This window comes from Cebidichthys violaceus, unplaced genomic scaffold, assembly GCF_023349555.1.
Source record: "Cebidichthys violaceus isolate CVI_PGR_0920_01 unplaced genomic scaffold, fCebVio1.0.p SCAF_7, whole genome shotgun sequence".
Lineage (NCBI taxonomy): Eukaryota > Metazoa > Chordata > Actinopteri > Perciformes > Stichaeidae > Cebidichthys > Cebidichthys violaceus.
The window spans coordinates 13339525-13362778 of NW_027176927.1; the positions used below are offsets into that span (position 1 = coordinate 13339525).

A 23254-nucleotide genomic window follows, 5' to 3' on the forward strand; every position below is an offset into this window, starting at 1 on the left:
AGAAAGAGAGAGAGAGAGAGAGAGAGAGAGAGAGAGAGAGAGAGAGAGAGAGAGAGAGAGAGAGAGAGAGAGAGAGAGAGAGAGAGAGAGACAGAGTTTAAATTACCTGACAGAGCAGTCTGGTCTTCCCCTTCAGAGACGCTTCACAGGCACTGTGAGACAAGCAGGGAGAGCCAGAGAGTGAGAGCGGATATGACTATTTGAGTGGGTGTGTTGCTGAGAGAGAGAGAGAGAGAGAGAGAGAGAGAGAGAGAGAGAGAGAGAGGCTGGGGTTGAGGCAAAAAAAGAGTGATGGAGAGAGAGAGGGAGAGGGGAAGACAGTAAATGAATGTTTCCACTGTACAAATTCAAGGGGAGGAGGAGGAAGATGCGGTAGCAAGAAGAAGCTAAAAGAGACTCATATTCCCATAGCATGAGTAACATCTCTACAGTCATCGCATCAATTGTCACGTTTCTTATTGCAACCAAAGTGCACAACAAATCAAGAAAACAAAAACATGCACCTACAGATTCAGGTTCTTAAAGTCAAACACATTCTGCGGCTGGTGGCACTGCCAATAGATAGGGTTACAAACAGGTCTTACATGGGGTTTTCCCCACGTCACACAGAACCCAGAGGGTGATTCCTTGCAATTGTCACCTCCTTATCACCAAAGTTATTGTATTGTAGTAGTGTGTGAAGAAAAAACGACAGCCTTCTTCCTCAGTGACAAAACCTCTGCCCACATATACAACTCTCATTTACGTAAACCTTCCCGTTCCTGCATCATGCTGCATCTGCAAATGAATTCCAGAGTGGCATTCATTCAAGCAAGCCCCCGCATTACGCAGAACTCGGGCTGGGCCTATCAGCGGTGCAACACTAGAGAGAGAGAGAGAGAGAGAGAGAGAGAGAGAGAGAGAGAGAGAGAGAGAGAGAGAGAGAGAGAGAGAGAGAGAGAGAGAGAGAGAGAGAGAGAGAAACAGAAAGAGAAAGAGAGAATTGAGAATGAACGGAGGTCCTGCTGTTCCTTAGAGCTTTGCCTCACTGGCAGAGCACAGGAAGTGTGAGTCACACGCTCTAAAATAAACACACTCACACAGCAACGAGCCGGCGCACAGAACGAGCGGATGGCTGGGCTGCTGATCAGAAGGCAGGCAGAGGGAACATGGATCCACACAGGCCAGCAACACGTGGTGGCCTGGTGGGACTCACGGCCAGATGACGGGATGTGTCAAAAAGGAACAGATGTTTCTGTCCTTCTCCTAATTGATCGATTATATTTGAGTTTTTGTTTGTCTTTTCAACCTCATCTAACGACAATACACCTACTCATTTGCTCTGTTTTCGTCCTCTTCTCCTGTGCTGTCCCTTGGTTGTTCACATGTCTTCCTATTCTTTCTTCTCTGCTCTGTGTTTCCTCTCTTATTTTATTTGGTCCCAGTCAATAGGAGTGTTGTTCAGGACTTGGTGATTACCCCCGGCTCCTCGCGGCTGCTGGCTGACTGCTGTAGGGGACTGTGCTGGCCTGATGCTGGACTACTCTCACAGGCTGCTGGCTTTGCGGGCCGAGGCACTGTATTGTGTCTGCCCTGAATGTGCTCATTGTCACCCTTTACAGCACACACCTTCTATACTGTACTTCCCTGCGAGGGACCTTCACCCATCCGTCATCCCTTTGTCCTCTGTTCCTCAGACTGAGGGTTTCTGACGGGAAGGTTGGGGGGAGGCAGAGGCCCCGGGAACAAAACTGCCACTGTGGCAATGATTGACAGGAAAGTTGCTCTACACAGACGTAACGATTAGCGAGGCCGGGGACCGGCTGCAGACACACAGTCTTAGGAACTAAAGAGAGCTGGGAGCTATTAAGTTGAACAGTCCTGCAAGCGACAACACAGAAGATAACACTTTTGAAGACAGGGATCAAAAATGGGAAGTGCAACGATCATACAGGTGTGACAGCATGCTTTCATGATGCTATAATAAATGGTAACCATATGCTACCCACTGGCCCAAAGCATGTCAGGCTCACATTATGCAAAACTGTTCTCATTTACAGTAAATTGAAACAAGGGCTCCCCTGTGGTATGGTCACATGAGACAATTTCACATACATGACACACACCAACCTACCTCATATAATGCAGAGGCAAGCAACACCTAAACTGCACACATCATGCTTTATAAGAAACTTCATGTTGTTTTGGAGCAGTCACAGACTATAATTTAGACCAAATGAGTGGTTTGCGCATTTACAGACAACCATACAGATGACATATTTTTAGACTTTCACCCTATAAACTGCAGACACAGACAGTAAAACGGGCAAATACGGGAGTATTCAGAGAGGGTTCTCTCTGTTCCAAAGGCAGATTATTTCAGACCTGTGGTCTTCCAGTAAACTGACCCCCCTCTGTCCATAAGACTGTGGTATTATGATAGAAACAAAACCCATTTAAAGATGGAGCCCATAGAGTGTATAAAAGCCACTATGACTAAGTATTGCTCTACCTGTTTGCATCGATTTTGAGAAAAAAAAACTGGGGTCAAAGAAGACGTCCATCTAACAAAGTGGGCTAAGTCTTTTGGGAACAACATGTCAAACCACTAAATCCAAGTCATGACTCTGGTAAATGCATACAGCTACATTTATTCATCACTTGATTCTCACCTTCCACTTGAAAATGTAACTAGCTACATCTTATTTTACATAGAGTTCCCAAAGCTTGACATAAACCTAGAAACAGCTTTCAGTTTGAGAATAGACCATGACTGGCACCAGCAAATAGTGTTAAGACACTAATGAGTGTGTGTGTTAGCAAGGTAGCATTGAGCAACTAATGTCATACATTGAGCTGGAGGTTTTAATACCGGTGCCAATATGATCCCGATGAAAGCAAAAATCATGTTTTTAGCCGTACTAACAGACTCTCCAGCACTTTGGTCCTGACTGAAATATCTCAACAACTGTATGAAATGTTTCCCACGGGATGAATCCTACTGGCTTTGTTGATCCGCTGACTTTTCTTTAAGCACCATCATCAGATCAATCATTTCAATTTGTCCAACACTTAGGTTGATGACCAAACACTTGCAAAATGATGCAAAAAAATCACATTCCCATCGGCCTCAGCTGCACTTTGTGTTTAGTGCTAATTAAGCAAATGTTAGCATGCTAACACACTACACTACGATGTTGAACATGGTAAACACAAACAAACACACAGATACAATACAGCTAGTGGAGAGTGGTCTTAGACATGCAACCGACCGACCTGCTAATGGAGTCGAGCATGCTAGTCTTTTGTTAAAGCCAATCGATATGTGTCTTCAGCAGATGTGATATCTGATCCTGTAAAACCCTGAAAGACTGACCACCCTCTGTTTAACTCAGCATCGCTCTCTTATCTTGAGGGTTTTCACTGCCTCTCTTTTCTGTTTATCTCCATTTCTCTGAGACACAGAAATGCACAGTTCCCTCTTTGAAGCAACTCTCCCCCCATTTAGTTCTCAATTTCAGCCTTGCAACGCACTCTCATCATCTTTTCCTGTTCCATGGTGCTGGAGCATTAATAAGCCCCACTGTCTTTCTATGCGGCTAAGTAAACTTCATGTATATTATGAGGAAGCCTACCAGGAAACCACGTCTGCTGTGGGTAGTGATTATTAAAAGTAGCATGGCCCTGAGTATACTCCCTGATTGGTAAGTGATATCATATATAGAGCTGATATATCATTAGCAATTTGCAACGGTAATGTATACCCAGCAATTATGGTTTATACAGTATTGGTGTTTTTCTAAGTCTTAAGCATTAGTTTTGATTCACTGCCTCAAACGCAAAATGGTCTTCTGACATAAAACAAATACATTAGGGACAGCAGCAGTGAACAAACTGACTCTTGGGCCTCGTAGGAAGTTACTGTAACAGAAGTGAAACAGATACAGCGTGTCTGTCGAAGAAACCTCATCTGCCTTTTGACAGCTCAACACCAAACTCAAAATGCAGCATGAGTGGTGTGCAAAAGAAATAAAAGAGTGACAAAGCAAAAGGGGAGGGGGGGTTTAGCAGGAGTGGTTAAATATAGAAAGAGGAACTGACATTTTCAAAAGCTGCCCTCCCTGCGCCCACAAGTTTCAGTGGTGCGTGGATGTCAAGATCACGGTGCAAATTCTCCCACACAGCTTATTGTACCCGTCGTTCACGGTCGACTGCTTCATATTGGCTCTCTCAAGTCGTGGTGCAACGGAAAAGAATTTGCTTGAGGCTGTGATGAGATAAACATCTTCAGTTAAAGTGATTGGAGAGGGGTCAAATATATATTTGTCCTCAGTCTTTTTTGGTAGGTTAAGTTTAAAATGTTTTGCTATTATTCAACAATGAAAACATGGTCTTATCTGTATTTTTCTGAATCTCCCTTTACATGCTGTTAAATGAAAACTGTCTGTACACTTGTGCAGTCATCTTTAACTTTACGACAGCTGTCATTTCAGTGCAGTTATTTTTGTTTTCACTGAAGTGATCTAATTTTCTATGAAGTCACCCGTGTGAATTTCTCCCCAGTGATGGGAAAGCCAGTGCCAGTTCCTCTTTCTGCAGCTGCTGTACTGCATCCTGCGTGAAGCTGCAAGCAGGTACAACAAGCACTGCTGTAGCACTGTGCATGACCTGGCGCCAGGCCTTATTTACACATCTCAGGAACCTGTGACTATGTTCATTTGGGCTGTTAGGTTGGAGCTGCTGGTGCTTTCAGCGCTGCCTGCACAAACACAGACACGGGGAAGAGTCAACAGGTGGGAGCTCAGTCTGAGTGTGTTCAAACACGAGCACCAGGCCGCAGAACGTATCAACACGGCCTCTCTCTCTCTCTCTCTCTCTCTCTCTCTCTCTCTCTCTCTCTCTCTCTCTCTCTCTCTCTCTCTCTCTCTCTCTCTCTCTCTCTCACACAGCATGGCAGAGGGGCACCCTTCTGATCAGGGAGTTTACTTAAAGCCAGGCCAGTCCAAGTAATTGCTATCCACTGGGACAAACAACTCCATTCAGCCTAAGTGTTGGTTGACAGTCTACTCTCCCTCCTCCGCTGCGTGCCCCCGCTGCCCATTCTGCACGGTGCCACGCTGCATTAGTGGCCTGTCAACAGAGGCTCACCTGACGCATCAACGCCTCGTCAGCTGCCCTTCAAACCCAATGCACATATACAAACGCCATGTGCCGTAACCCGTCTGTTTGTGTGTTTGTCTCTCTGAAAGTGGGGGTGTTTGTGAGCGCATGTGATAAATAGAGAGAGGGAAAGAGTGCGAGACGGAGAATAACAAGATGGAGGAGAAAGAGAGTGCATGCAAATGCGTAGGAGAGAGACAGAGACATTGAGAGAGAGAGCTCTTGTACATGGTCATTTCGTCTTCTCAGTACATGGCTCTGACCAAGTAGTGACTCTATCTGCCAACTGACACAATCTTATAAAAAGGCCATCAAATGTGTACGCTGTGTGCAGCCTCTATATCTTGGGACTGCAGCTCCAGGGCTGAGTGAGACAGCTCATCAATCACACACGACAATCAAGTGCAGCTAAAACTGTCTCTTAGTAAATCTGTTTGTGTGGTTGTGTGCATGGGAATTGAATGAAATTTAATCTACAGAATACATGTCAACCATAAACTGCACTGATTTTCTAACTTATCTCTAGTGGTGTCTGGTCCGACAAAAAGTTTTGGCTTCAATTGGTCCAGATTTTGAAATATCCTTCTAAGTTATTATCCCTACTGACACAAGGTCTTGGTTATCCTGAATAATCCCGAGAAGCAGTTTCTGGAAAATAAATAGTTCATATGAATACTGCTGACAGTGTGTTCTATGAATTATCCTGAATAATGAATTCATTGATTCAGAAAATCTAAAGTTTCAGTAGTTTTTTAATGCAACTTTTCAAAGCTTTGCGCACCACAGAAAGATGTACCTCCATTGTATTGAAGTCGAGGCAGAAATTTTCGAGACAGGTATCTCAAAACGTGAGCAAATACAAGCAACACTTTCTGCATGAATGGATAAAAAAAATATTTTTTTTAGCTTGTTTTTTACTGAACATGTTAAATCATCATGCTGCTTTCACTGCGCTAATCTTTACAGTCACAGTTGTCAACAACAGATTGCTAGAGATACAGAGCCTTACTGTACTGTAAACACAAGGTCGAGAAGGATTAAGGTGTCAAGATGAGTGTCAATACCTGCATGCTGCTTAGTAACAAAGCACCAGGGACAAGCAAACATACACTGGTGTCCAATTTCTTTACTTTTATTCTGATAGCAAGGAAGTCAAGTTACTGTAAAAAAAGTTATTTGCTATGACAAAAACAGTTCCAATATCAAATTAAATAACAGTCAAACATGGCCCACCTCAATGCAAACCAACTGGCCCACTTTGGGTTAGCAGACAGACAGAAATGTGTCACTGGCTGTACTCGTTGCTGGGAGGTGCAGTCTAGTCTGGCCACAAGGGAAGGCCACACACAGCCACACCGTCTTGTTCCAGGGTACAGAAACAAACCCATACTCCTGCACACTGCTTCTGAATGAGATCAAATCCTATACAGTACATGACACACACACACACATCATAGATGAACATTTTTCTCCCCCCATGAACAACCAGACCATTTAAATTGCTCTGAAAGTAAGCCCCAAAAGGTCACAAGACCCGATTTAGGGGGCATAAGCGGTGCATTCCTCCAGCTGTCATCACCTCGTAAAGATCTGGTTCGGAGAAACCTGACTCTGAAAGCCACCTTTCTGTCTTCACCACCCTCCCCACAAACCTGCTCGTCCTCAGACAGAGCTGCATCCTCCTGCCTGTGTGAGCCTGATCATTTGAATACAAAGCAGAGAAACAAAGACGTCCTTAAAATAGAGATGCTGTGGTTTTCAAAGAAGCACACTGCAGAAACACAGCCAGAGAGAAAAAAAAAGAGAGAGAGGCAGCGAGATAAGCAAGAAAGTGAGACACTGTATTGATGTAGGATAGGTGGTTGGATACATTGATTTCCTGTTAGTTCTTGCCCGGTTACGTACGGCTGATTTGTCATCCAATACAGGTTGAAGCGCTGTCTCTGAACATGCCTTCCCGGGGTTCTCTGTACACACATTGGATCATTATGTTACCTCAGAGAATGTTTACTGTAAGAATTTTCTGTCATGCCAGGTTACAGATATCTCAGTGTCATCTCAGAAACCACATTTGCTCGCATTAGGTTGCATGATGAGGCAATTTGGCTCCTATTATCAATACTGATTGGGTAATACCCGTTTGAACCTGCTGTAAAACACATAATAAGTTGACACCTGAAACCACTATTGTAATAATATTGCGCTCACCTGAGATTATTTAATTGTACCACAATTTCATATAAGCATGTATGAGTGCTTATCAACCAGGGCTATCTACTCTTCAGGAACTAAATTTAAACATTTTATTTCGCCAATAAATTTCTTTCTAGCACTTTCTATTACTGTTTTTTTTTTTTTTATCTGAACAAGCAGCCTCAACTAAAACGCTGAAGTGGTTTGAGAAAAGCAAAATCATCAGGCATAATGCAAAGCCTCAAGTGCTCACATACAATTGTTTAAACGCAAGTAGTCACGGCTGGATACGCAGCAAACAAGTTGAACGCACCAACGTGACAGAAAAATAGAAAGACAGACGTACGGAGAGTTTTTGTGGAGAATTTGGGTGAAACCAATGGTTTGACCCCAGTATTTGTGCTAAGCTAACTGGCTGCTGACTGTGGCATTCTAATAAATGGACACATGTGAAAGTGGTATAAATCTTCTCCTCTAGGTCTCGAAAAAGTCAAACTATTTCTTTAAGGACAGGAAGACAAAACCTGAAAAGTTGCACATGGAGTTGCCGGAATGTAACAGCTATATGGCCTTTCATGTAATGACAGCGAACTGACGTGTTTTATGTCTTTGTGGGTGAGCATTTGTGCCGTGGAGATATTCGGGACAGAAACACCCTCTTATGCAGACAGATTTTCTGACACAGTTTCATTTTTGTGGATGGCATTTCAATAGTTTCCATGCTTTGAATTCACTGCATCTGTTGTCAGCGCGGTACAATTCACCCTGATGATTCAGCTGTGCACCTCGTTTATGGACCTCAGTCAAAACACAATAGAAATCCTCCAAGTTTGAGAAAGAAATGGAGAATCTGAGATGACTTTGACAGGAATTTGTATGTGAACATGTATCAGAAAAGGTATTTTCCCTTTTAACCACAAACCTTTCAAACACACTGTATGATTGTGCAGCTTGCTGTTTGATGGGAGTAATTTTCATACAGTATTATAGAGTCATGTATTCAAACATAGTGCCTGATTTCTTGCTTTGCTGATGTATTAGCTAACACAGGGTAATTGAAACTACACTAGTGTTTGAGGTCAGAGCACAATTTATTTTCACGCCATTAAAAAAACATGTGGACAAAAATAGCAGTTCATGGTTCTTGATTTCCTCCGGGTCAAAATTCCTGTCTATTCCCTTCACAATTAACAGTTGTGTCTCTGAAACACTATACATTCACACATTAATCATATAATCATGTAATTCATTTCCTAGAGAGCTGACCGATAAGGGAACCCATGGCGTGGTTAACAAGCTTGTCAGCGGACTATTTGTGGTCAGCAGCTGTAGATTCAGGCAGGTTCAGGTAGTCAGTTTCTTCTGACAGGCACTAAGTTTTCCAGGTTTCGACAACAGTTTTGAAAATATAATATTTCGAAAATTAATCCAAATGAATGATTGAAAGTTATTTAATTGTTCTTCAGTAAATATATCATTATTAAGAGTTAATTAGTAGTTTCAATCAAGCTATTTTAACTTAATTATTATGAAGCATTATAAAAACGACAAAAAATACTCAATAAACAGTATGACTCCCCTGTTCAAAAGCATTACATTGATGTAATCTAATCACTCAGAGTACAAATTTCACCGTGCAGAGATGAAGAAATCAAACAGCTACAGCAGGTCAGGTAACCTACAACTGCCGAACTAACAGCATAACTTTCAGGAAGAATAGAAATGTGTTTATAGTCATATAAGTAGCTGATAACACAGTCATAACCATGAACTCACAAAACTTAAAAAGTGGCAAGATGTGCCCTCCAGTGAGAGTGGAAATCTAATAAAGAAGCAGCCTGACCACAAATTGAAGAAAACGCAAACCATACAAGTCAACCAGCATCTGAACAAATGCAACATAGTGAAAGAAGTACAGAGAGGAGCGAGCTGCCCCAGCTGAGGTTTGTGATTATGGAAAGAAGGAAGGGTAGATCATGACTGTTTCAGATTCAGTGAGGACATCTTATGGTCAGGCACACATATATATGTATGTACACTGTACACATATGCACCCTACTGAAAACACAAACACAACAGAATCACTTTAGGCAGGTCTTGGCAGAGCCGGTCTTGTCAGCCCACAGTGTTCACTCTGCTCATTGTGGTCTTAACAGGCGTTTGCTTGATTGAAAGTTTTGGCCTTCACTCAGACATCAACGTAAACCTTCTCTCAGTTTAAGGGTAAAACAAGGACATGCTTCCCCTGACTGACTATACTGCATATTGGTCCCTATAATATAACACTGATGATGTGAGAGAAATTAAATCAAATTACCAGTTTTTAGTAGCTACAACAGAAAGTATGATACTAGATAAAGTCGATTAATGTCAAAAGTAGCAATGTTTAGTGACTGAGAAATATAATGAGTTACTGAAGTGATATTAGCGTCTAAAGTCATGTTAGCGGCTCTGTGAGGCAAAGCAGTTCTTTGAACTAACCACTAATGTCAGCATGCTAACATGCCAACAGTGTAAAATGCTGACATCCTGATGTTTAGCAGGTAATATTAACACGTTCACCATTTAGTCCAGCTCATTAGTTTTGCAGATAATTAGTCTCAAGTAGACAAATTGAAATTTGACAAATTGAAATTTGACAAATTGAAATGTTGCTACATGAAAAGTCATCTGCAGCAAATCTCAGTTGTCTAGATATTTCACTCAAAATGAAAAATTACAAGCTCATGGTGGCACTAGATGAAAAGTCAGTTAGAATAGGAGTCAATCCTAGAAGTAAGTGGTATAGGCAAATGGCAACCCAGGTGATGGAAAGAAAAAATGATATTTATAATAAATGTATAACTTTTACTATTTTTTACTATTCACATTTTTATAACATTATTCCAAAATATTGCAAAAAAAAAGCCCCCAACAACATAATTACGACTTAATCAAGTCTTAGTTAGACTTAGACCCAAGTGAGTGAGCGAGTGACACTGACCTTAAAATGTGATACGATTAATATCAGTAGCCTAAAAACACACCGTATCATGTCAATAGACCATGCCCTCCGAGGCCCGGGGGACAAACAGAACATGAGGAAAAATGGGAAAAAACAGTAGTAATGTGATAAATGAATAAATCATCTATAGTATAATAGCTTAATCACAGTCCTACGAGCTAACTCTGGTAATTTAATAAATAACTCAAAATAACGTCAATTACTCACACATTAAATGAATTAGGGAAAAATGGAAAGACTATTTGGGTGTTTGGGAAATAACTAAATCATTTGAGAATACAGTTGTTATACTAAGTGTGATTTGCATAGCTATGCAGTTTGAATGTATGAACACAATGATTTGTGGTGGAACTGGCTGTGATTCAAGAGGAAGCAGCTAAAATCTTGCCTTGGGCACTAAATTGGTCAGGGCCCTTATTTGGGAACAACCAGTGTCTGTACAAAATTGCATGGCCACCCAATAGAGATATTTTAGTCTGGCCCAAAGTCATGGACGGACTGAAAGAACCCCAAATTTACTGACATAGAAATAAATAAATCAATAAATATCACCCTCGGACTAAAGGCCTATAGTCTGGCTTTTGAGGGATAACATTTTTTTTTTCAAAATCTTTACACAAACTTGTTTGACGACACACAGAGTAGAGTAGTAACATAACACAATGAAATACAACGCTCACTGTGAAAAACTGCACAGAGGATAATCTGATAACACTGTAGTTACACAGAAAAGCAATAAACAGCGAATTACACTGATTGATGGGATGAAACGATGATACTCTGCAAAGCAAACTGCAGCTTCTGAAGTTTTGCGTCTGCACTTGAGCATCAAAAAAAGAAAATGTTGCCCTTTTCCCATCCTTGCAGCTTCTCCAAAAGCCATCGAGTATGCCATCCAACCTATGACTTGTGTATCTGTGATGCTGATAACAACATGACCAATAATGCAGGCCAAAACAAACAACTATGACCAATAAAGGAAAGACTGTTGCAGGCTTAGCAATAGGGAAACCTCACTCTCACAAGACAAAGAAACATTATGCTTTCACACAAATTTAGCTCAAGAGGTTAACTCAAGATTTACAATCTTGTAATTTGGAAATCCTGTAATTGCACACAAGGCATTTTTTTTTTTTTAATGCCTGCAACAATGTACGTGTCGCTCAGAGACAAATTGATTTCTCCACTCTATACCCCCCTCTCTCGCTCCAAAACTCTTACTAGGGCTTCTCCTGATCTCCCTCTTCTGTGTAATTTAGGCACTCCCTCGGTAATGGACACTCTACTCAGGGGCAGTGAGTGGGAACCCAGTCCTGCTGCTCCAGCTACTTTACTCTCAAAGAATACTGATCAGCTTCTCAGATAGCACACCACTACAGCTTGGTAGTGAGACCAAGCGAGACAAAGAGAGAACAAGGAAGAAGAGGAGTCAGGGGAGCTGTACCCTCTACATCTACAGCTGGTCACATGCTACCAGCTGTGCAGCTCCTGGTCTCCCTATGCAGTGCGGGTGTCAAAGTGAACTATGGCGTTCACCCCTGGGCCGAGATGCACCAGAAGCACCACGTGGAACCTCTACCACAAGCCACCTTGTCCCTCCCCGTAGCAATTTCACTGGCTCGGCAACCTGTCAATCAGCTGACATTGGGGCAAGACGGGGGTCCTCAGAGGGCAAGCGCAGAGCCATTAAGCATATTAGAGTTGCAGAGTGTTGATGAAAATTCCAAGTCTGCAGTGACAAAGCCTGGGTTGCTCCCTGACACTGTGCTGACAGTGCAAAGCAGAAAAAAACGGGAGGAGGTGGGGGACTACCTGGGTGCAAACACTGAGACTGCTGACTGTATGAGGTTGTTGAGGACAGGATGATTACATAATAGAAATCACTGTAACACCTCAGAAGGAGGAAGAGCTTCCTAAAGAATTATTTGTCCTTTTCCCCCAAACATATGCAATGCATTATAAAGTCAAAAACTTTGTCTTATCTAAGTCATAATTCATATAAGATTTATAATATCCAAATAATTTAACTTTACTGTGCCTCTAGCCCATGTGCTGGGAAACGCTGCAGATCCTGCACAGGTTAAGAGGGTACAGTATGGAAAATGGATTTAAGGATGCAGGACTTGTGTTAGCCTCAACTATTTCCCTTCATTTTGCCTCTTTCCTCAGCTCCACCCACAACTCCTCCATCCTTGCTCCCCCAAAAGGTGTTGAAAACCTTGGCTTTAGCATCCAGCAGCAGAGGATACACATGAAGCCCTGTGCCGAGCGGCACCAGCTTTTTTTTAATCATCTGTTTATTTTCTCAATTATGCCCGGGTGAGCCTGTCTGCAGCTCTGTGCAACAGAACATCTACAATATCAAACAAACAGATTTCTCTTCCATTCCATCCATAAGTGCCCCAACAGAGCGATTCATGCTGAGCAGCACCATCACCTGACCATTGGTCTTAGACTGTTAATCCACCATGACAGTGACAAACACGGGATTACTTCACACAGGCTGCAGAGCACTGTGCAGCTTGATCCTTCCTGAGATGATTCACCTGTTGCCATGTCTTTTGTTTGACTGTGTCTCATCAACGATTATTAAGGTTTTCAGACAGAAACCTAAATAAACAAATGTGGGTTTGTCCTTACATAATCTGAGATTAACATTAAGATCAGTAACAGGCTGACTCCTCGTGTCTGTTGCTCAGATGGACCTTAGTAATTTTGTTGACTTCTAAAATCTCAACAATTACTTTTGTGAGTATAATGTTAGCATAAATAAAATCATGGAATCGATGAACAGAGTTACAAAAATGAAACTAAATTGCAACAAGCCAAAGTGTAAAACTATTACTGGTATAGTCCTTTAACTGGGCCTTTGTTTTCTGCTTGATGCAACATACAGTTGACCCAAGGAGGGCTGCAACTAACACTTATTTTTAGTGATCATTTGACAACGATTCATTCGGTCTACGACATGTAAACATAACTTGGTAGAGCTCAGGGTGACATCTTCAGGGGGACATCTTCAAATCTTCAATTGACAAATCGTTTCAGCTCGACTCAAGTTACTCACAGACTTTGACCAATCTGATTCAAAAGACCAGTCAGAATGAGCCTGACTGTTGCATTTTGTTTGTCTTTTCTCTCTTCCAGTCACTGTTGCTTTTTTTTTTTTTTTTTTTAAGGCCCTGTCCCTATAAGAAAATGTATTATCAAATTGGGAAAGTTTGCTGAATGAACTAGTCTTGTGCCATGTTTCTCAGATTCATTCTGCAGTAGTATTTACAGTAGCAAGAGAACCTGTGTGCTTTTCAAAGTTTAGGCCTCCACTTGGTGATCCTAACTGGTTTTACAAAAATGAAGACACTTTTTCCCCATCTCCTGCAGAATAATTGAGGGCTATGAAAGACCTCCCCACTGCATTGGCACAGTACAAATGTACCTTAGTGTTGTGAGATAGGTTTGGCAGTACTAGACTAGACTAGACTAGACAGGCGCTCTGGTTTTATTGAAGTACAGTGGTAGCCTGTGTTCTGTTTAGACCGAGCTAGAAAGGTTGTCTGTAGGAATGCTCATGCAAATATTGACCTTCAATTAGGTGAAACAGACGCCCTCGCTTAGGGGCCGCAATATGGAAGCATCAGCAAAAATATTGTACACATAAACAGTCACAGAATATATATATAAACACGAAGAGACATACCTACATAAATGTAAATGCATTTACAGTGTGACATCAAATGGAAGACTTTGGCAAAACCTGAAGCCTTTTAAAGTTAGTCTTACCCTCAAACAGGATGTCAGCACAGCATCAGTAGCATCGCAAAACCACAACAAAAATGAACAGTTCTACCCCAACGCAACACAAACAGACCAAAATCTGTACAGATTTGTGCCCTTTAATGGGGTGAGGAGCAAATGACCTTCCCAAGTGACGGCAGTCGACCGCACTCCTGCATAATTAACAGCATCTAAAACGAGGTGTACTTTAGGTGACCTTACCTGACAATGTCACGGCACAGCTTGCCTACAGGGACTATGTGGTGAATAACAAATGCACATGCATGCATGCCACCGCGCAGCACACAGACAGACCGACTTGTTTCCGATATTTTGTATATGACACTATGGATCATACAGCAGAGTATGTCCCACAATTTAAAAAGGAGCATCCACAGAGAGCTCCCTGCAAGCCGACACATCTCATAGCATGAAGGCCCGCCAGGTAGGAGAGCGTTCCTCAAGGCTGAACATGCAAACACCGCAGACTGACAGCACCATGAGAGAGACAAAACACATCTGGAATCTACTGAAGGCTGCTCCACAGATTTCACAGGGATTTCAAAGAGTGCAGCTAAAGGAGGGGGTCCAGGGGTGAGTTCAACGGCTCTGCTTCAGTGACAGTGACATGGCTGGGGAGGATTGTACTGGAGCATCGCCTGCCGCCTTGATTTGCTCGGCAGATCCGCGGCAGGGTTGGAAGGATTTTCCTCCCAAAGCCCTCTTACCCTCCCGCAGAGCAGAAATCCCCTCCAATCCTCCCTCGCAGTTACTGCAGGGATGCCTTACGTGCTGAGACAAAGGACCCCAGTGAGGGAGGAGAGGAGACAGAGGAGAGGAAAGGAGAGAGAGGATCCGAGAGGAGAAGGAACAAGAAGAGAGGAGAGAAGAGGAGAGCAGAGGAAACAAGAGGAGAGAGGAAAAGAAGTGAAAGGAAAGTGAACGAGAAGAGATGAGAGGAAAGGAGTGGAAAGGTGAAGAAAATAAACAAGGGGAGAGGAGAGAAAAGAAGACGAGAAGACACGGAGGAGAGTGAAGGAATTGACTCTGAAGAGAAGAAAAATTAAGAAGGAAGCCAGTATAAGGACATAAATACCATTGGAAAGAGTTTATTCATTAGCGAAGTAGAACTGTCTCTCTTCTTCTCCTTCACCCTCTCACACACATATATCCATTTTACACATAGCCATGGCACCGGGATATGTAACAGTGCAAAAACACATTTTGGAGGAAGTAAAGCAAAAACTAACCACAAGTTTAATCAGCACATATTAATGCGGTGAACAGACACCTGGAGTATGTGTTCAGATGCAGTGTTTGTGCTGAGGGGTGTGGTCAGAGGGGTATCATGTGACCCAGAGAGAGAAAGCGAGAGATTTGGAAGAGGTAGAGATATCTAGCTGTGAAATATGACACCTCGGCTGCGTCACCAATCAATGAACAGACGACGTGCATCTTTAGCTAATCTTTCAAGGCAACACAGAATCCTTACTGGAGAGTTGCATGCCCGACCTCCTAAGGGTGGGGTTACATTCCTTCATTCAAATCTGAATATCCAGCAATTGATAAGCCACTACGTGTGTTATCAATTTTTTTTCGGGCAGTCTCAAGCAGCCTCTCCCAAGCGTTACACAAGCCTAAACATTGAGATCCTGTCCGAGCCCTTGACAGACATACCTGTGGTAAGCAGCGCAGAAACTTACAATCACGATTGCACCACACTGGCCACTGTGGAATGTGAACACCTGCACAAAAATGCTCTCAATGTTGATACAAGAAGAAAACAGATTTTAACATATACAGAAGTGAACCATAGAAAATGTTAATCTAGTCAGAGTGGCATATTATGGACTATTGAAAAGTTGGAGTGATGTAAGGAAGTTGTGACCTATTTTTGGGAGGATTACCCCTCGATGTTCCACTTGGCTATCAAGTGTGCCGAAATAGCTAATGATTAACTCTGACGAAGGGGAGTGTTTGAATGAGTAACCCCTGCGTCGTCTCCATGTCAGAACCCGGGCCGCCTGAACATCATCGTCCACATGAATCATTACATAACCTGGGCTGGCACACATGGGAGCGGGGCCAGGCAGGCACACTAACACACATATACAGGGCAGACTCTCGCTCTCTGGCAAACACAAGGAAATTCTATCTGCTTTTGAAGAGTCCGCCAACACACTGGCCTGGCCAAGAGGTTGAGTCGAGGCCAGGCACTGATAGACAACCGCACCCCCCTGACACACACACACACACACACACACACACACACACTGTCCCAAATGACACAAAAGCAGAAGCACTGACTACAGCGAGGCCACAAGACTAAATAACATCTATTCACAATATTTTACAATGCAACTGATTGCATGCAATAAAATTAATAGGCTAGAGGGGCATTTGTGAAGTTGCCAGGCTGGCACTCCTGGCCTCCATTTTGCATGTGTGTCTGTGTGTGTATGTTTGTACAAGTGTGTATCCAAAGTCTTGTTCCTGGTTCACTCTGGTCTCCCAGCACTACAGTGGGTCTATTCTTCTCGGGTGCTTCAGAGAACAGAATTAATGACCGTCAGCAGAGACATGAAAAGGTTGTGTCCGCCCGTCACCAGGATTTTACAGCCTTCACTGGGTGTGCGTTTAGTTTTCTTGCAGGAAACCAATAACAATGCCATCCTTCTTGCATGCCCACGTGGAGAAACCAAAACTTTCAACATGCTCACACATGCCATTTAATACTTTGTGTAATCTGTCAAGTCTACATGCATACGTGAAGCTGAACAGACTGCCAACTAACACTTGTTCACTTTCTCTACAGGGTCACACCATCCGTGTAACACCTAAGAATTTCACATCAAGGGTTCAGACTACACTGTCAGTCTTACTTTGCTCCGGTGTGGCCGTGGTTATCAGGCCTTGTTATCAGCAGGAGGTGTGTCTGAAGGCCTGAACAGGAACTCCACACGATCCTCTCGCTGCCGATGGCATCTCATGCATTTAGATCAACACGTTGCCACCTGCAAGGCTGACTCAGTGTGTGAGAGATGGAGGTGCTGAGTGAAATAGACTGTATCAAATGATGAGTGGTTGTGTGTTAACTGGCAGAAAACTGTCCTTTTCCATGTGCCATGTTGCCTGTGACAGGGAGAGATATAGACACACAGACACACACACACACAAACCTGCCTGACTAACTGACTGAGGTCTTCAGTCATCAGTGTTAGTGCTGACAGACTTAAGTTTCACTTTTAATGTACCTGAACAAACTCATTGGGCAGGTCTACAGCAACGTTACCGAATACCAGAGCTTTTTGTAATGAATTGGCACGGCTACACAAAGGTTGTAAAGATTATAGCACATTCAATTCCTGCTTTAAAAAATACTAATTATTCTTTACAAGCCACCTTCTAACATTTCAGCCAAGTTACAATGGTATAAAAACATCAAAGTAGTCTGACTCTCAGCTTAATGCTTCACGATGTCAAACAATCTTGGGAATTTGCAAGGCAATGGAGCAGCGCTCTCCTTGGGTGCCTGCTGAGCTAGCGCCTTTCTGTAGCCAGCACCACAAGTGGTCTTGATCCAGGCCAGAGTGGAGCCCTGTAAGGCTGCCACTTTGTGCTGATTCAATAAGAAATAATTGCATATTGGCCTCTCTCCACTCATCCCCCTTCACCACCGTTGTCTGACACTTTACTGTATTTCTGTTCTCTAAGTTACAGTACGGACCCAAAGCTGGGGGTAGGACACTGCAGCAGTGCTGCTATTGTTACTGCTACATTCTTTGGATTAGATGGGGAGTTGCATTGAGGAGATACTGAAAAGTATTTCTCAGCAGTAACTGGCTTCTGTGGTCCTCATGTGCAGAGAGCAACACACTTCACGTGCTTTCCGTAGATCACTTCCTGCCAAACTGGCATCGGAGACACACAAAATGCAACGACTTTGCCTGGTGTCAATCCTCAAATCTTTCTGATTTCTTTACTTGATTGATATTATACTCACAGGTCATACTGCGAAACTCAAAGTACTGACAGTTAAGAGCTCATACATAGATAGATATACAGACAGACAGACAAATAGACAGACAGATAGATAGATAGATAGATAGATAGACAGATAGATAGATAGATAAACAGACAGAGAGAGAGAGAGATAGACAGACAGACAGACAGACAGACAGACAGACAGACAGACAGACAGACAGACAGACAGACAGACAGATAGATAGATAGATGTTAAAACTGCTGCTAACTCAACATGACTTCCTGTTACTCTGTTCAGCATGTAGATGATGGTGTAGATGATGAGTTTATACATGGTTTGTCAGGGAACTATTTTGCATAATAAACGTGTCAATCCACAGTGACACTGTCATTTATTGTGTCTGTATGCAAATTACAATAACACTGGCACGATACCTTGCTGTGCAAAGGTTAACGCTGAGTGAGAAGTCTGACTCTAAAACAGTCAAAAATAACAGAAGGGACTCAATTTGAGGCAAAGTTACTGATTGAACAGCTGCCAAATTAAACCTGTTTTGGTCAACTTCGCCCATCTATCATATAACAGCGGATCAACTGAGCACAAAAGCATGATGTCATCCACCAAAAATCCGGCAAGTGTAGTTGTAGCTCGTTAGAAATAAGTTAACAGGAATGATTCGGGAATCCTAAATGTGTGCGTAGCCTGCGTGTGTCAGCCCGCACTGTTGCTCTCCTGAGCCGGTTTGTTATTAAGGACCAACGCTATACGTGATGAAGCACATATGCTGTCAGCTGGATGTGCAGCGCACCCGCTGCTACTTCAACCGACGCACGCGCTGTAGTTCAGAGTCCCCAAAAATCCCTCTGAACTGACTGCTGCTGTGGTCCGCTGCATGCAGCTCATCTTCGCTTTTTTTCATCCCCATCACATATCATCGCAACACATATGAGGCAACTCAACTTCATGACACACTCTTGACTGTGAAAGCACGGGTGGGACACTGCGCTCAACTTCACACCGTATCACTCCTCAACGAGACAGCCGCTGCAACGCAACGGAAACTAAGTGATAAACAGGCGGTAATATTACGGTTTAATATTTACCAGCTTGCTTCATTCCGGGCGCTGCAGCCATTTATCCTGTAGCGAAAGGGCCAGAACTCCGCATTTCCTGGATTGCGATGCTGGATAGAGCTGCTCTCGGTGGGGGTAGGGGGGTGGAGAGGAGAGCCGGAGGGGCTCGGGGTGCTTCCCACTGTTGTGTCAGACCGGACAGAGATGCCACATTCAGCTGATCGCCACAACAAAACAACATCGCGCCCTACGCACAACACACTCCCGGTGCTCCGCACCGCCCCGCACGGCAGGTCCGATGGGCACCGCCCCCCTCTCAGCCTCCACCAGTGGGCAGGCACGTCGAAGCCCGCCTAATGAATAACCATGAGGTGGCAGAGGCAGCCATTGGTTGAGCGGAGAAGTTGGTTAATGCTATTAATTCCAATTAGCCAGGCAACCTCATGCTTTGAACAAGTGTTTTGGAGGCTGACTGGGCTAATCATGCACCCTCTGATCTGAGCTGGTTTACTTCCGTTTTCTCTCTGATTCTGTAGAAATATTTCATCACCACATAATTATACCACCATTCACACTCTCCTTTATGTAAAGTAATACTGACAATGTGGCATGTGCTCGATAAACACATTTAAGGTCAAGATCTGGGGCCATAAATAAACAAACTCCTCCTGGATGGCTGGGTGAACTGTTAAAACTGTGTGGGCAGTGTTGTGCAATCTATTGTGCACAGGTCTGAGTGAAACTCCTGCTGATCTGATGATCATGTCAATCTGCCCCCTCATGCCTGAAGGCCGAGTATGGGGGGAGTGATGGGGGCCATTGAGAGAAGCAGTCCTGGTGGCTGTGACTGCTGCATGCATTGGCATCCTTGAGATCAAATGGGCCTCTAAAGGCCTGCGGACATCAGAGCTCACAGGTGGTGGTGACCGGCAACACACCTCATATTTTCCACTGAGTGACATCATCACTGCCATAGTGTACTGCACAGGGAGTCAAGAGGAAGCCTAAAGCTGCTTTGTACAAAAAGTCATATAAGGGCAAGTAAATGTTTAATGATGTTCAGTGGAGGAGAAATAGCGTAGAATAAGAAGAGTTTCGTCCTCTCTGCATGTGAGCGTGCAGTTAGTCCTCCTCTGTTCTGTCTCAATGTTTCAATGCTGTCCATGCATCTGCATCCAGCAAAGCTAACTCTTTGTTCCGGGTGTTGGGATCGGCTCCGCAGCCAAGAGGAAAGCAGAGGAGAGGGAAGGTGGATGGGAGGGAAGGTGGGGAGAGTTGCAGAAAAAGAGGAGAGGAGAGCAAAGCAGACAGTGGGAGGAAGTGAGAGACCGAGCAGGAGACGGTGGAAGGAGTGCAGGGACACGCTGTGGTGTGAGCGCTCCGTACTGCTACAATATGACTCTGACAGGCTTATGTAACCAGACAGGCCTGGCATTTGGCTCACAGCAGACGCCGGCTGCACTGACTGTTATATAACTGCATTAGCTGCTCCTCTGAGCTGGGGGAGAGCATGCGCACAGGAGAGCCCTACACACATAAACACACTCCGACTTTTAGACTTTCAGACTTCCAGCTTAGTGACTGCATTGCCAGTGTGAGAGAATGGCAGCGATCGAACAGAATCAGAAAAAACAATGAAAGTCCAGTGGAAGTTTAACAATTTATTAGAAACAAACAGAACTAATAGAGCCCACATTTTATTCACTGGAGAGAAACGGCGAAATGAGTCTTGACAGGCATCAACATCTTCATTTCCCGTCATCCAGCAACAAGTGTCCCATGCTGAAAAGCCTAATTGGGGTTTAATGTTGGGTAAATGTTTTCAGTGCACATGCAGTATGCCAGCAGGGCTCAAACTCAATTAACTCCCCTGCATGCAGCACATAATTTAATGGGCCTGGATCCCACTCTTAAAAACCCAATTACACCTCAGACGGGCATTTCCAGTCATCCTGTCAAAGAGGTGTTCAGGGATGCACAATCCTCTCACAAAATAGTGCTTATACAAATCAACATCAGGGACACTATTCAAGCTTTGTTGGTTGTAACGATAAACACTGAAAGAAAGCTTAAAACAGAGTAATGATCTGTGTGAGAATGACCTTATTCATGTCAAGTGAGTGAAAAATGCAGCTAAACACTGACATTTACAGACTAATATGGGGAAGGGTAAGCAGAGATTAAGGTCAGGGATAACACTGCAAGTGATAACCATTGTTTCCGTCAATCTGCAATTAAAAATCCCGGGATGCCTAACCAAGCACGACCGCGGAGCTGCACTAAGTGGTTCATAATCAGCACATTACAGCCTCTGATCTCTTATTACAGCGACAAATTGCATCTGATGATAACAGAGGAAATGAAGGTGGGATTTATGACACTGGAGCCAATGGCCAAAGATGGAGAGTGTCTTAAATCTATCCTAGGAGGAAAAAAACGAGTTCACATTTGTAAACCTGATGATAACGGGGGAAATAAAAGTGTGATTTATGACACTTAGCTAATTTGTTCTCAGATGCTCTTGGCTGTGTTGAGAGGCTTTAAAATTTCAGACGGGACTAATGGAAGAGTATAGTGCAAAGAATTCTTTGGTCTTGTAAAACTTAAAGACTATAAAGGCTTCAATCAATGACAGAAAATATAAGAGAAATATGAGGTATGTCTACAAGAGTGAAGACAGTTCTTTAACGACTAAAGAGTGAGACTGTGTTAAGTGGACAGAACAAGGAAACTGAAACGATTACGATCAAAACACCAGAGATGTGTCTGTTCTTGTTAGAGGAGTGACATCATTGGCTTACAACGTCTGTGCACTCGACGATGATGATCGCACAAGACTCGACAGACCCTCTCCGTGCATCTGACCCATGAAGTGAAGTGTGTCAGGCCAGTGTGCTGCTACAAAAGAGACAAGACAGGACTTTCACTCTGCAAAACATCATGCGATGTACCAGCTTCAAGAGTGCAGGAACACTGAGACGGTCATTGAGCTCACACAAAAAGACTATAGGCAACTTTCATCACCGAAACTTCAGTGTTTGTAACGACACAAAAACATCTTTTGACCCAATTTTTTTTTGCTCTTGTTTAAAAAAAAAAAAAGTAATCATTTTGTATGAGTGCTTTTTCCCCCTCTGCCAAATAGCAAAAACAATCTCATAGTTGTTGTTTTTTACATTTACAGTTGTGTGCCGTTGTCCTCTCTACAGTGTCAGGGAAGTCTGTTTCCTCCACTACATGCAATGGAAATGAGAATTCATTCTATCAACTAAACCGTGACACAATCCATCGACTCATGGATAGGCTGAGCGAGGGGTGGTGTTGTGGGAGGGTGGAAGTTGACAGGAGGTGGTGTGTCCTGAACAGATCCAGACAGTGCCAACTAGTTGGAGTGACTGTAGCAGCCAAAACCAACAGGCTCCATTTGGCAGCCAGGCGAGAAGGAAATAAAACAGCAGAGGTTGCAAACACTGGCACACACTGCTCTGTCTCTGTAGAACAAGGGTACATCACACACATTTACTGATTCAGTTTACAATTACAAAAATCTGGTCAGAGCTGTGATTATTATTGGATTCAAAAGACTTTAAATTTATCTTTGGACTTCTGTCACAGGAAGCTTATTAGCAGAGCAAACACAGTGAAGGGTCAAGACATTTGTGGCTGATAAGCGGTGTTAAGAGTGCAGCAAACAGTGAAACACAGCAGGGGACATGGCAGAGTAAAGCCAAGTGGTAAGACAATCCATCTGACAGAAAGGGCTTGCACTGAAGCAACGTGCCAAACATATGGGTTGCTTGTTTTGGACCGTCATCTATGCATACGATAAACATCTGTACTTAGTAGGGAACATGCTGTGATGTGTAGATCAGCCCCTCCTTTGTCGTCGACTCTGGTACCTCATGACCTAAATCTGCGGGGTGATGTACGGAGGCAAAAAGTTCTTTCACACTATGTGCACCCTGGTGACACATTAGAGATAGGGAGATGTTGTGCACAATCAATAACATCCATGGGGCTCCTAAATCACCCTCAACGTGTTTGTATTAATTACCTTACCAGTAATTAGTAAATCAAAAGCAATCA

The 23254-nt window shown here is 43.4% G+C and overlaps 1 protein-coding gene across 3 annotated transcripts in view; it reads right to left on the reverse strand.

Annotated features, from left to right (window-relative positions):
• The window catches only part of LOC137890894 (transcription factor HIVEP3), a 37422-nt gene extending 18015 nt beyond the window's left edge, over window positions 1–19407 (reverse strand). Inside the window, exons 1-2 of one of the 3 annotated variants that reach the window (XM_068735212.1) lie at window positions 19199–19407; window positions 107–152 (exon numbers count right to left, since the gene is read on the reverse strand). The gene's annotated coding sequence lies outside the window, so the exon portion shown is untranslated. Of the gene's footprint in view, window positions 1–106; window positions 153–19198 lie in introns of those variants that run through there. The other 2 variants (XM_068735211.1, XM_068735213.1) reach the window with 2 other exon arrangements.
• Between the last annotated feature and the right edge of the window lie 3847 nt (window positions 19408–23254).